Raw genomic sequence first — 13806 nt, forward strand, 5'->3', positions numbered from 1 at the left:
TCAGTCTCTGGTAGTGAGTGTGTGGGAATCATTCTGTATCTCTCAGTCTCTGGTACTGTGCGTGATTGTGGGATTCATTCTGTATCTCAGTCTCTGGTCGTGCGAGTGTGAGATTCATTTTGTATCTCTCAGTCTCTGGTAGTGTGAGTGTGGGATTCATTCTGTATCTCTCAGTCTCTGGTAGTGTGTGTGAGTGTGGGATTCATTCTGTATCTGTCAGTCTCTGGTAGTGTGTGTGAGTATGGGATTCATTCTGTATTTGTCAGTCTCCAATAGTGTGTGTGAGAGTGTGGGATTCATTCTGTATCGGTCAGTCTCTGGTAGTGCGAGTGTGGGATTCATTCTGTATCTCTCAGTCTCCAGTAGAGTGAGTGTGGGATTCATTCTGTATCTGTGAGTCTCCAGTAGTGTGTGTGAGTGTGGAATTCATTCTGTATCTCTCAGTCTCTGGTAGTGTGTGTGAGTATGGGATTCATTCTGTATCTGTCAGTCTCTGGTAGTGCGAGTGTGGGATTAATTCTGTATCTCTCAGTCTCTGGTAGTGTGAGTGTGAGATTCATTCTGTATCTGTCAGTCTCTGGTAGTGTGTGTGACTGTGGGATTCATTCTGTATCTGTTAGTCTCTGGTAGTGCGAGTGTGGGATTCATTTTGTATCTCTCAGTCTCTGGTAGTGAGAGTGTGGGATTCATTCTGTATCTCTCAGACTCTGGTAGTGTGTGTGAGTGTGGGATTCATTCTGTATCTGTCTGTCTCCAATAGTGTGTGTGAGTGCGGGATTCATTCTGTATCTGTCAGTCTCTGGTAGTGCGAGTGTGGGATTCATTCAGTATCTCTCAGTCTCTGGTACTGTGTGTGAGTGTGGGATTCATTCTGTATCTGTCAGTCTCCAGCAGTGCGAGTGTGGCATTCTGTCTGTATCTGAGAGTCTCTGGTAGTGTGTGTGAGTGTGGGAATTCATTCTGTATTTGTCAGTCCCCAGTAGTGTGAGTGTGGCATTCTGTCTGTATCTGAGAGTCTCTGGTAGTGTGTGTGAGAGTGGGAATTTGTTCTGTATCTGTCAGTCTCCAGTAGTGTGAGTGTCGGATTCATTCTGTATCTCTCTGTCTCTGGTAGTGTGTGTGAGTGTGGGATTCATTCTGTATCTCTCAGTCTCTGGTAGTGCGAGGGTGAGATTCATTTTGTATCTGTCTGTGTCTGGTAGTGCGAGTGTGGGATTCATTCAGTATCTCTGAGTCTCTGGTACTGTGTGTGAGTGTGGGATTCATTCTGTATCTGTCAGTCTCTGGTACTGTGTGTGAGTGTGGGATTCATTCTGTATCTTTCACTCTCTGGTAGTGTGTGTGAGTGTGGGATTCATTCTGTATCTCTCAGTCTCTGGTACTGTGTGTGAGTGTGGGAATCATTCTGTATCTGTCAGTGTCTGGTACTGTGTGTGAGTGTGTGATTCATTCTGTATCTCTCAGTCTCTGGTAGTGTGTGCGAGTGTGGGATTCATTCTGTATCTCAGTCTCTGGTAGAGTGTGTGAGTGTGGGATTCATTCTGTGTCTCTCAGTCTCTGGTAGTGTGTGCGAGTGTGGGATTCGTTCTGTATCTCAGTCTCTGGTAGTGTGAGTGTGGAATTCATTCTGCATCTGTCAGTCTCCAGTAGTGTGAGTGTGGGAATCATTCTGTATCTCTCAGTCTCTGGTAGTGTGTGTGAGTGTGGGATTCATTCTGTATCTGTCAGTCTCCAGTCGTGCAAGTGTGGCATTCTGTCTGTGTCTGTGAATCTCTGGAAGTGTGAGTGTGGGATTCATTCTGTATCTCTCAGTCTCTGGTAGTGTGTGTGAGTGTGGGATTCATTCTGTATCTCTCAGTCTCTGGTAGTGAGAGTGTGGGATTCATTCTGTATCTCTCAGTCTCTGGTAGTGAGAGTGTGGGATTCATTCTGTATCTCTCAGTCTCTGGTAGTGTGTGTGAGTGTGGGATTAATTCTGTGTCTCTCTGTCTCTGGTAGTGTGTGTGAGTGTGGGATTCATTCTGTATCTGTCAGTCTCCAATAGTGTGTGTGAGTGCGTGATTCATTCTGTATCTGTCAGTCTCTGGTAGTGCGAGTGTGGGATTCATTCTGTATCTGTCAGTCTCCAGTCGTGCGAGTGTGGCATTCTGTCTGTGTCTGTGAGTCTCTGGTAGTGTGTGCGAGTGTGGAATTCCTTCTGTATTTGTCAGTCTCCAGCAGTGCGAGTGTGGCATTCTGTCTGTGTCTGTGAGTCTCTGGCAGTGGGTGTGAGTGTGGGAATTCATTCTGTATCTGTCAGTCTCCAGTAGTGTGAGTGTGGGATTCATTCTGTATCTCTCAGACTCTGGTAGTGTGTGTGAGTGTGGGATTCATTCTGTATCTCTCAGTCTCTGGTAGTGTGTGTGAGTGTGGGATTCATTCTGTATTTGTCAGTCTCCAGTAGTGCGAGTGTGGGATTCATTCTGTATCTCTCAGTCTCTGGTAGTGTGAGTGTGGGAATCATTCTGTATCTCTCAGTCTCTGGTAGTGTGTGTGAGTGTGGGATTCATTCTGTATCTGTCAGTCTCCAGTAGTGCGAGTGTGGCATTCTGTCTGTATCTCTCAGTCTCTGGTAGTTTGTGTGAGTGTGGGGTTCATTCTGTATCTCTCAGTCTCTGGTAGTGTGTGCGAGTGTGGGATTCATTCTGTTACTCTGTCTCTGGTAGTGTGTGTGAGTGTGGGATTCATTCTGTATCTCTCAGTCTCTGGTAGTGTGTGTGAGTGTGGGATTCATTCTGTATCTGTCAGTCTCTGGTAGTGCGAGTGTGGGATTCATTCTTTATCTCTCAGTCTCTGGTCCTGTGCGTGAGTGTGGGATTCATTCTGTATCTCTCAGACTCTGGTAGTGCGAGTGTGAGATTCATTTTGTATCTCTCAGTCTCTGGTAGTGTGAGTGTGGGATTCATTCTGTATCTGTCAGTCTCCAGTAGTGTGTGTGAGTGTGTGATTCATTCTGTATCTGTCAGTCTCTGGTACTGTGTGTGTGTGTGTGTGTGATTCATTCTGTATCTTTCACTCTCTGGTAGTGTGTGTGAGTGTGGGATTCATTCTGTAACTCTCAGTCTCTGGTAGAGTGTGTGAGTGTGGGATTCATTCTGTATCTCTCAGTCTCTGGGAGTGTGTGCGAGTGTGGGATTCATTCTGTATCTCTCAGTCTCTGGTAGTGTGAGTGTGGGATTCATTCTGTATCTCTCAATCTCTGGTACTGTGTGTGAGTGTGGGAATCATTCTGTATCTGTCAGTCTCTGGTACTGTGTGTGAGTGTGTGATTCATTCTGTATCTCTCAGTCTCTGGTAGTGTGTGCAACTGTGGGATTCATTCTGTATCTCTCTGTGTCTGGTAGAGTGTGTGTGAGTGTGGGATTCATTCTGTATCTCTCAGTCTCTGGTAGTGTGTGCGAGTGTGGGATTCATTCTGTATCTCTCAGTCTCTGGAAGTGTGAGTGTGGGATTCATTCTGTATCTCTCAGTCTCTGGTAGTGTGTGCGAGTGTGGGATTCATTCTGTATCTCTCAGTCTCTGGTAGTGTGAGTGTGGGATTCATTCTGTATCTCTCTGTCTCTGGTAGTGTGTGTGAGTGTGGGATTCATTCTGTATCTCTCTGTCCCCAGTAGTGTGTGTGAGTGTGGGATTCATTCTGTATCTCTCAGTCTCTGCTACTGTGTGTGAGTGTGGGATTCATTCTGTATCTCTCAGTCTCTGGTAGTGTGTGTGAGTGTGGGATTCATTCTTTATCTCTCAGTCTCTGGTAGTGTGAGTATGGGATTCATTCTGTATCTCTCAGTCTCTGGTAGTGTGTGTGAGTGTGGGATTCATTCTGTATCTCTCTGTCTCTGGTAGTGTGTGTGAGTGTGGGATTCATTCTGTATCTGTCAGTCTCCAATAGTGTGTGTGAGTGTGGGATTCATTCTGTATCTGTCAGTCTCTGGTAGTGCGAGTGTGGGATTCATTCAGTATCTCATAGTCTCTGGTACTGTGTGTGAGTGTGGGAATCATTCTGTATCTGTCAGTCTCTGTTACTGTGTGTGAGTGTGGGATTCATTCTGTATCTGTCAGTCTCTGGTAGTGCGAGTGTGGGATTCATTCTGTATCTCTCAGTCTCTGGTAGTGTAAGTTTGGGAATCATTCTGTATCTCTGTGTCTCTGGTACTGTGCGTGAGTGTGGGATTTATTCTATATCTCTCAGTCTCTAGTAGTGCGAGTGTGGGATTCATTCTGTATCTCTCACGTCTGTGGTAGTGTGAGTGTGGAATTCATTCTGCATCTCTCAGTCTCTGGTACTGTGTGTGAGTGTGGGAATCATTCTGTATCTGTCAGTCTCTGGTCCTGTGTGTGAGTGTGTGATTCATTCTGTATCTTTCACTCTCTGGTAGTGTGAGAGTCTGGAATTCATTCTGTATCTCTCAGTCTCTGGGAGTGTGTGTGAGTGTGGGAATCATTCTGTATTTGTCAGTCTCCAGTAGTGTGAGTGTGGGAATCGTTCTGTATCTCTCTGTCTCTGGTAGTGTGTGTGAGTGTGGGATTCATTCTGTTTCTTTCAGTCTGACTCTAAGTGTGATTTTTGGACTCGTAGGTAATGTATTGCTCAGTCTGCAGTCTGGGGAATATTTATGCAACTTTTTTCTATACCTTTCATTCAGATACCGTTCGTCTGCTCTATCTGATATTTAATTTGGTGCTAAGGCTGCACTATTGTGAGATTAACTCAGTGAATTTCAATCTGGGTGTGATTTTGGGCTGGGATTGATGCATCTGCCCGTCAGAGGGACTGTGTTGAGGTGAAATGGAACCAACCTCTGTCTCTCCTGCTCTGTTTGACTGTTGGATTGAAAATGTGTCTCTGAAACTTGGGATCAGTGCGGGACTGACTACTGCTGCTGTCTGTGACTGTGGAACTGATAACCTGTCTGTGTCTCTGCACTCTGGGAGTGAAAACATACCTACTGTGTGTGAGAAGGAGCTGGCTGCACTGTTCCTTAAGTCTCAGATGGAGGAAGCTTCACATTTATTCTGGTTCCTTCAAGTACTTGCATGTAGGAAAAAAAAGTATATTTTATCAATCAAGAACAGATGAGGTAGAGAATACAAAAATTATCAATTTATAATCTCTCTGCTAATTCTCATTATGAACATTCTCAAAGGAAAGCCAGCGATACAAACAGTGTCAGTGTCTGACTCCACTGCAGTACTGCAGCAATCAGCTTCTGCACACCAAGTGTGTTGTGCAGTTTTACAGCAACTTAGAGACATCTGCTCACAACCCTTACCCCTTCACTGCTCCATGAATGGGACTACCCGATGGAGCAGGGAATCTCACACCAGCCAGATTGCTGCTTCTAACCGTTCAACCAAAAGCAAACAGCCACAGTTTAAAACGTGTCCTTCAATCTTCTTACCTGGCAAGAAACACGGTGAGCCTGGAACTAAAGCGGATAAAGCTCACTGCTGGTTTGGAGAGAGAAAGCAGCAATGACTGTAAACAGCAGATTCTTCCCATTCTATCTCCCTTACCCTGGACACACGCTGGCCACACACAGCCCGAGAACGGCCTCTCCCTTCCCTCACTCACTCCATGCTCTGAGACCAGTTCTTGTTCCACTCCGGCTCTTACAAACAGACGCCGACTCCCCCTGAACTGTCCCCGGACTCAATGCCGATCTCTGAGCCCATCTGCGGACACGCTCCCAAAGCGATGAGCTGCTGTAAGGAGGCTGCTGTTTGCTGCCTTACTCCGGGGCCCTGATGTCTCCAGTCCCGGTTCTTTTAAACCATCTTCTTGCGCTCACTGAGTGAACGGCGATCACAGGCAGGGCTGGGGGAGGGGACTGCGCATGCGCTCTTCTGCTCACTGGGAATCGCCGTAGGGGGCGGGGCTTAACTGCGCACGCGCAGCCCCCTGCATAATTCAGCATAAAAATCAAAGGGAACTTTCCCCAATTCACTTTTATCAGAATCTGAGCAAAGGTATTGGGCCTGGGGGGTGGGGGGGAAGGACAGAGAATGTCTAAAGCTGGGGGCTTGTCCATTTAAGGTGCTCAATTTGGGATCATTCCGTGCAGGGTGTTTGCTGATCTTGTGCCGTCTTCACAAAGCAATCCTGCAGAAGCATGGGAGGAACGAGGGAGCCGGAGTGTTTCCTGGAACGGGGCATGTGTTAATATCTGATAGCAACAGTCCTAGATTACTCGGTCACTGAGAGTAATACCAAACGGCCCTGAGCAGCGAAGTTGCAGAGAGTGAAACAGGCAATAGAGGGTTAAATATTGACCATTGTTTGTCTCGCTCTCTGACACAGTCCCGCAGTGTGGGATTAATAATGTGTCTGTCTCTGGTACAATATCAGTATAAGACCACATCTTCTGTCTCTCCACTGGGAGCTTTCTGGAAATAAACTGAACTTCACAGTTTAGTCTGGAACTGATACTCTCTCCCTCTCACTGCCCTCCTCACTCTGTCTCTCCCTCTAACCATTTGCTCTGTCTCTCTTCATTCTCTGTTGCACTTTCTAAGAAGGTGGGATGCTGTTACTGAGCGTGAAATTGGCACATTGACAGGAAGTCTAATACCGACACTCTCACTCTCACTCGCTTTTCTCTCTCTCATGTTGTACATGAAGGAGGGATATTTTAATTAATGTCCTGTGGATACAAATTAGAAACTGTAAGACTGATGCTGTGTCTCTGTCTGGTACTGGTGACTGGAACTGTGTGAGTGTGGGATCCATTTGCATCTGTCAATCTCTGGTAATATGTTTGGGTTGGGATTAATTATGTATCTGTCAGTCTCTGGTATCTTGTGTGAGTGTGGGATACATTCAATATCTCTCTGTCTCTGTTACTGTGTGTGAGTGTGGAATAAATTCTGTGTCTGTGAGTCTCTGGTACAGTGTGTGAGTGTGGTATAAATTCTGTATCTGTGAGACTCTGGTACTGTGTGTGAGTGTGGTATTTATTCTGTATCTGTGAGTCTCTGGTACTGTGTGTGAGTGTGGTATAAATTCTGTATCTGTGAGTCTCTGGTACTGTGTGTGAGTGTGGTATTTATTCTGTATCTGTGAGTCTATGGTACTGTGTGTGAGTGTGGTATAAATTCTGTATCAGTGAGTCTCTGGTACTCTGTGTGATTGTGTAGTTCAGGCTGTAATAATCGAATTGATATGATACCTTTAATCTGTTACTGTTTAAGATTTTTGGAGTGGTATGTACTGTGTAGCATTGTCAGTACTAATGGAATTGATACTTTATCTTTCAATATGTTTATGTATGAGATTTTTGGACTGGTATGTAATGTGTATATGTAATGTCATAGAGGGGGTGCAACGGAGATTCACCAGACTGGTTCCTGGTTTGGGGGACAGGTTGAGTATAATAGGCCTAAATTCCCCAGACTTTAGAAGAATGAGAGGTGATCTCATTGAAACATGCACAATTCTTACCAGACTTCACAGGGTAGATGTAAGGAGGAGGTTTACCCTGGCTGGGGAGTCTAAAACGAGAGGTCCCAGTCCCAGAATAAGTGGTCGGACATTTAGTACTGAGATGAGGATAAACTTCTTCACTCAGAGGGTGATGAATCTTTAGAATTCTGAATCCCAGAGGGCTGTGGTGGCTCAGTCGTTGAGTGTATTCAAGACAGAAATTGATAGATTTTTGAATATTAGGAGTATAAAGGGATATGGGGATAATGCAGAAAAATGGAGATGAGTCAGTGTATCATCCATGATCTCACTGAATGGCGGAGCAGGTTCGAAGAGCAAAATGCCCAATCCTGCTCCTGTTTCGTATATTTCTTATGTTCTTATCAGTCTGCACTCTGGGTTACTTCATTGCATTGGATTCTGTAACTTTCAACCAGTCTGTCGTATTGGATATTTATTTTGTAGCTCAGGCTGCACTCTTGTGAGATTGACACAGAGCCTTTCAATCTGATAGTGGGTGTGATTATGGGCTGGGATTGATGTATCTACCTGTCAGCAGTACTGAGTTGTGGTGAAATGGAAACAACCTCGGTCTCTCCTGATCTGTTTGACTGCTGGATTGAAAATGTGTCACTGTAAACTGTGAGCAGTGGTGGACTGACCACTGCTGCTGTCTGTGACTGTGGAACTGATAACCTGTCCGTGTCTCTGCACACTGGGAGTGATAACATACCTACTGTGTGTGAGATGGAGCTGGCTGCACTGTTCCTCATGCCTCAGGTGGAGGGAGCTTCACATTTAATCCGGTTACTTCAAATACTTGCCTGTAGGGATTAAAAGTATTTCTTATAAATCAAGATCAGATGAGGTAAAAAATAAAAAGGTGATAGAAACATAGAAGATAGGAGCAGGAGTAGGCCATTCGGCCCCTCGAGCCCGCTCTGCCATTCAATGAGATCATGGCTGATCATCCAAACTCAGTACCCTGTCTCTGCCTTCTCCCCATATCCCTTGATCACTTTAGCCTTAAGAAATATATCTAACTCCTTCTTGAATATACTTAATGAATTAGCCTCAACTGCCTTCTGTGGTAGAGTATTCCACAGGTTCACCACTCTCTGGGTCAATTTATAATCTCTCTGCTAACAATCATTATGAACATTCGCAGAGGAAAGCCAGCGATACAAACAGTGTCAGTGTCTGACTCCACTGCAGTACTGCAGCAATCAGCTTCTGCACACCAAGTGTGTTTTCCAATTTTACAGCAATTCAGTGCCACAAACCAACCGCTGCACTGCTCCGTGAATGGGACCACCCGATGGAGCAGGGATATTTACACAGGGCAGATTGGGCACAAACATGGCAGATGCAGTATACTGTGGATAAATGCGAGGTTATCCACTTTAGTGACAAATACAGGAAGGCAGATTATTATCTGAACGGCAATAGATTGGGAGAAGGGGAAGTGCAATGAGACCTGGGTGTCCTTGTGCACCAGTCGCTGAAAGTAAGCATGCAAGTGCAGCAGGTGGTTAAGAAGGCAAATGGTACGTTGGCCTTCATAGCGAGTGGGTTTGAGTACTGGAACAAGGATGTCTTGCTGCAGTGGTACAGGGCCTTGGTGAGACCACACCTTGAGTATTGTGTGCAGTTTTGGTCGCCTTATCTGAGGAAGGATGCTCTTGCCATGGAGAGGGTGCAGCAAAGATTCATCAGACTGACACCTGGGATGGCAGGAATGAAGTATGAGGAGAGATTGGGTCGATTGGGCTTATACTCGCTGGAATTTAGAAGGGACGGGATCTCATTAAAATTCATAAAATTCTAACAGGACTAGATGCAGGAAGGATATTCCCGATGGCCGGGGAGTCCAGAACCAGGTTTCCCAGTCTAAGGATAAGGGGTAAGCCATTTAGGACAGAGATGAGGAGGAATTTCTTCACCCAGAGAGTGGTGAACCTGTGGAATTTTTTACCACAGAAGGCAGTGGAGGCCAATTCATTAAATATATTCAAGAAGGAGTTAGATATATTTCTTAAGGCTAAAGGGGTCAAGGGATGTGGTGAGAAGGCAGGGTCAGGTTACTGAATTTGGATGATCAGCCATGGTCTCGTTGAAAGGCGGAACAGGCTCGAGGGGCCGAATGGCCCACTCCAGCTCCTATCTTCTATGTTTCGATGTTTCCATGCTAAGTCCCTCTCCCATGGGACTAACCATTCAAACAAAAACAAACAGCCCCTGTTTAAAACGTGTCTTTCACACTTCTCACCTGGTGCCTGCAATAGATGCTCTTTGTATCAATCCTTACTGTCCGGCTCTGCTTCCACTGCTCACTGTCCAATGACAAGAAACACGGCGAGTCTGGAACTAAACCGGGAACATTCACTACTGGTTTGCCGAGAGAAAGCAACAATGATTGTAAATAGCAGATCCTTCCCATTCTGTCCCCCTTACCCTGGACACACGCTGGCCACACACAGCCCGAGAACGGCCTCTCCCTTCCCTCACTCACTCCATGCTCTGAGACCAGTTCTTGTTCCACTCCGGCTCTTACAAACAGACGCCGACTCCCCCTGAACTGTCCCCGGACTCAATGCCGATCTCTGAGTCCATCTGCGGACACGCTCCCAAAGTGATGTGCTGCTGTAAGGAGGCTGCTGTTTGCTGCCTTCCTCCGGGGCCCTGATGTCTACATTCCGGGCCATCTTCTTCCGCTCACTGAGTGAATGGCGAACAGAGGCAGAGCTGGGGGAGGGGACCCGCATGCGCTCTACTGCTCACTGGAAATTGATTGAGGGGGCGGGGCTAAACAGCGCAAGCGCAACTCCCTGCATTAATTGAGCACAATAATCAAAGGGAACTTTCCCCAACTCACTTTTATCAGAATCTGAGCAAATGAACTGGGCCTGGGGGAAAAAGGACAGAGAATGTTTAAAGCTGGAGGCTTGCCCCTTTAAGACGCTCAATTTGGGATCATTCCGTGCAGGCTGTTTGTTCTTCATGATCGCGTCTTCACAAAGCAATCCTGCAGAAACTATTGAGGAACGAAGGAGTCGGAGTGTTTGCTGAGACCGTGCAGGAGTTAATATCTGACAGGAACAGCACCAGATTAATTTAATCGGAGAGAATCACTCGGTTACTGAGAGTAACACCGAACGACCCTGAGCTGCGAGATTGTAAGAGAGTACAACAGGGAAGAGAGGGTTAAATATGGGACATTGTTCCTCTCACTCTCTGATATTGTCCCGCAGTGTGGGATTAATAATGTGTCTGTCTCTGGTACAATATCATAGAAGCCTAGAATCATTGAATGTTTCCAGCACAGAAGAAGTCCATTCGGCCGGTCGAGCCCGTGCCAGCAAGGGCCCTTCAGTTTGTCCCAATCCCCCGCCCTTTCCCCGGAGCCCTGCAAATGTATTTCCTTCAGGTGTTTATCCAATTCCCTTTTCAAAGCCAGGATTGAATCTGCCACCATCATCCTTTCAGGCAGTGCATTCCAGATCATAACCGCTCACTGCATCAAAAACTGTGTCTTCAGGGCACCTCTGCTTCATTTATCAATCACCTTCAATCTGTGTCCTCTGCTTCCCCACCCTTCCACCAATGGGAACAGTTTCTCTCTGTCTACTCTGTCCAGGCACTTTTTGATTTTGAACTCCTCCATCAAATCTCCCAACATTCTCTGCTCGAAGGAGAACAACCCCAGCTTCGCCAGACTCTCCCCGGAACTGAGGTCCCTCATCCGTGGAACCATTCCTGTGAATCTTGTAACTCTCAGTGAGAGGTGAGTCTGCATCCTCTGCCTCCCCAGTGGGATCTCTCTGGATTCACGGGACTGGAGAGCCCAGCCTGGAACTGATAGGCTGTATGTTTTTCTCACCGCCCTGCCTCGCTCTGGCCTGTCTCTCGCTCAACCCAATCTCTCTCTCTCACTGTCTCTCTCACTCTCTCGCTATCCGCTCTCTCTTGTACTGTTTGTCAGAGCGGGATACAGTTGAGCCTGATATGGAAGCACTGTTGAAAGTGCAAGACTGACATTGTGTCTGTTTCTCTCTCTCTCTCTGGTGCTGCCCCTGAATCTGGGGAACAGAGCGCCGGCCTCAGAGTGTTTAACACTGACTGAGCTGGGAAACTCCAACTAACCCCGAGAATCTGCAGCACAGGCCGAGCGGAGAGGAAAACCTGTCCTGTGAACTGTAAATCTGGGAACAGATTGTGCTGTGAATGAGCAGAGTGAACATTGTGTCAGCGAGAGTGTGTTAAAGGGGCGGGTGGGTTAGACTAATGTCACTGTGTTTGTGTGTCCGCTCTTATCGCCGGAATTCAGAGACCCTCTTGTGTAAAATTCAAAGATTTCCCTGTCATAGGATCGTCCTGCACCCCTGCTCAGCCCTGAAGTGGGAATTAAACGTGAAGCTTTATTTGATTTCAAATTTCAGTCAAAAAACAGCGAACATGTGCGCGATCGGGTGAGAGAGCGCGATCAGTGCAGCAAAGAAACGGCTTTAAATCGAAATTGCTGCCTTTAATTCTGATGAAACTTTCTCGACAGCAAACATCCCGGTCTTCGAGAGAAACAGAGTCTAGCCTGGGAATGTGGAGTGCCCGAGTTTAATTGGAATCGGAGAGTTAATGAGGAGAGAGAAACACAGAGAGGCTGGAGGGGCCGGGAGCTGACAGCAGGATGTCTCCGCCCCGTCCGCTCGCTGCCTTTAAGTTGCTCTGTGCCGCCGCCTCTCGTTTCATTTCTGACCCAGCTCTGACTGTCAGAGAGATTTTCTACAGAGTCGCCGACATGACTGAGACTGCAGCCGCCGAAACGGCTCCTCCTGCCGCCGCCGCTCAAACCAAGTCTCCCAGCAAGAAGAAGAAGGCGGCTCCCCGCTCCAAGCCAGCCGGTCCCACGTTGGGCGAGCAGATCCTCAAGGTTGTGGCGAGTGGCAGCGATCGCAAGGGGATGTCCCTGGCCGCGATAAAGAAGGCTCTGGCTGCCAACGGCGTCGATGTGCTGAAGTTAAGTTCCCAGATCAGGTTAAGTATCAAGAGGAAAGTGGAAAACGGCTCCCTGGAGCAGACCAAGGGCACGGGCGCCTCGGGTTCCTTCAGGCTCGCTAAGAAGGAATCCCAGCGGAAAGAGGGAAAGAAGGTGAAGAAACCGGCAACCAAGAAATCTCCAGTAAAGAAACCGGCAGCTAAGAAATCTCCAGCCAAGAAACCAGCAGCCAAGAAATCTCCAGCCAAGAAACCAGCAGCCAAGAAATCTCCATCAAAGAAACCAGCAGCCAAAAAAACGAGCAAGAAGAAGGCAGCAACGTCACAAAAGACAGTGAAAGCGGCGGCTGGGAAGAAGGCGGCGGTGAAGAAGCCCAAGAGCCCCAAGAAGGCAACAGGCGGAAAGGTGAAGGCAGCCAAGAAGGTGGAAAAACCCAAGGCCAAGCCCAAATCAGCAAAGTCTCCCAAAGCAGCGAGCAAAAGAAAGTAAAAAGGACAACTTGTAAACATCTGAACCCAAAGGCTCTTTTCAGAGCCACCACATCATTCCAAAAAGAGCTGATCGCGGAATCAGATGATCCATGTCCCGGGGCCGGGCTCAGACTCCCGATTGAAATCATTTCAAATGAACCCCGGCTTCCTGGTGACTCGCTGACATTCGCAGCTCCCACCCCTCCCCAATGTCTAATAAAACACAGAATGGGATGTCCGGGCCGGGCCTCACTCTAACTGGGGGGGTGTTCGGCTCCAGTCTCAGTTCAGGGTCATTTTCAGTTCACAGGTTCAGGGTGAGAGTCTCTGTGAGACGGTGACACTGGGGAGACCCCGCGTCACAACTCAAACCCCAACACATGAGATTCTCCAAATCAGCTGGAATAAGGTGTTTGTAAACTGCTGAACCCGTCTGTGTGGGGAAGTGTGGGGAGATGGAATAAGGTCAGAGATTGACATGGAAGGAGACGGGTCGACTTGTGATTGAAGGGACTGTATATAGGCGCGAATATTACTGATTGTTAATTGTAACCGGAACTTATGTAAAAGATTCTGGTTTCAGGAAACCCTTGAATGTGAAGTCCGAGTCTGTAAGGGTTTGTGCGGAGCGCTGTGTTTCGGTTCTACTGTCGAGAAACGGTTTGAAATTGGCGGTTACAGAAAGCTGGAGGTGGAGCTGGAAGATCAGAGGCCGCTCTCTGCTCTGTCTGTCACTCTTGAAACTGTCTCCTCCCCTCCCGCTCTCTCTGTTTAATCTCTCACTCTGTCTCCTCCCCCCCCCCCCCCACTCCCTGCCTTTCTCAGTCAAGTCGAACCCGACCTTACTTCTGATTGGTGGTCTCCTTCACAGTCCCATTTCTTCACCA

This window comes from Somniosus microcephalus, unplaced genomic scaffold, assembly GCF_052327205.1.
Source record: "Somniosus microcephalus isolate GS21.2 unplaced genomic scaffold, FLI_Smic_1.0 unresolved_chr5, whole genome shotgun sequence".
Classification (NCBI taxonomy): Eukaryota; Metazoa; Chordata; class Chondrichthyes; order Squaliformes; family Somniosidae; genus Somniosus; species Somniosus microcephalus.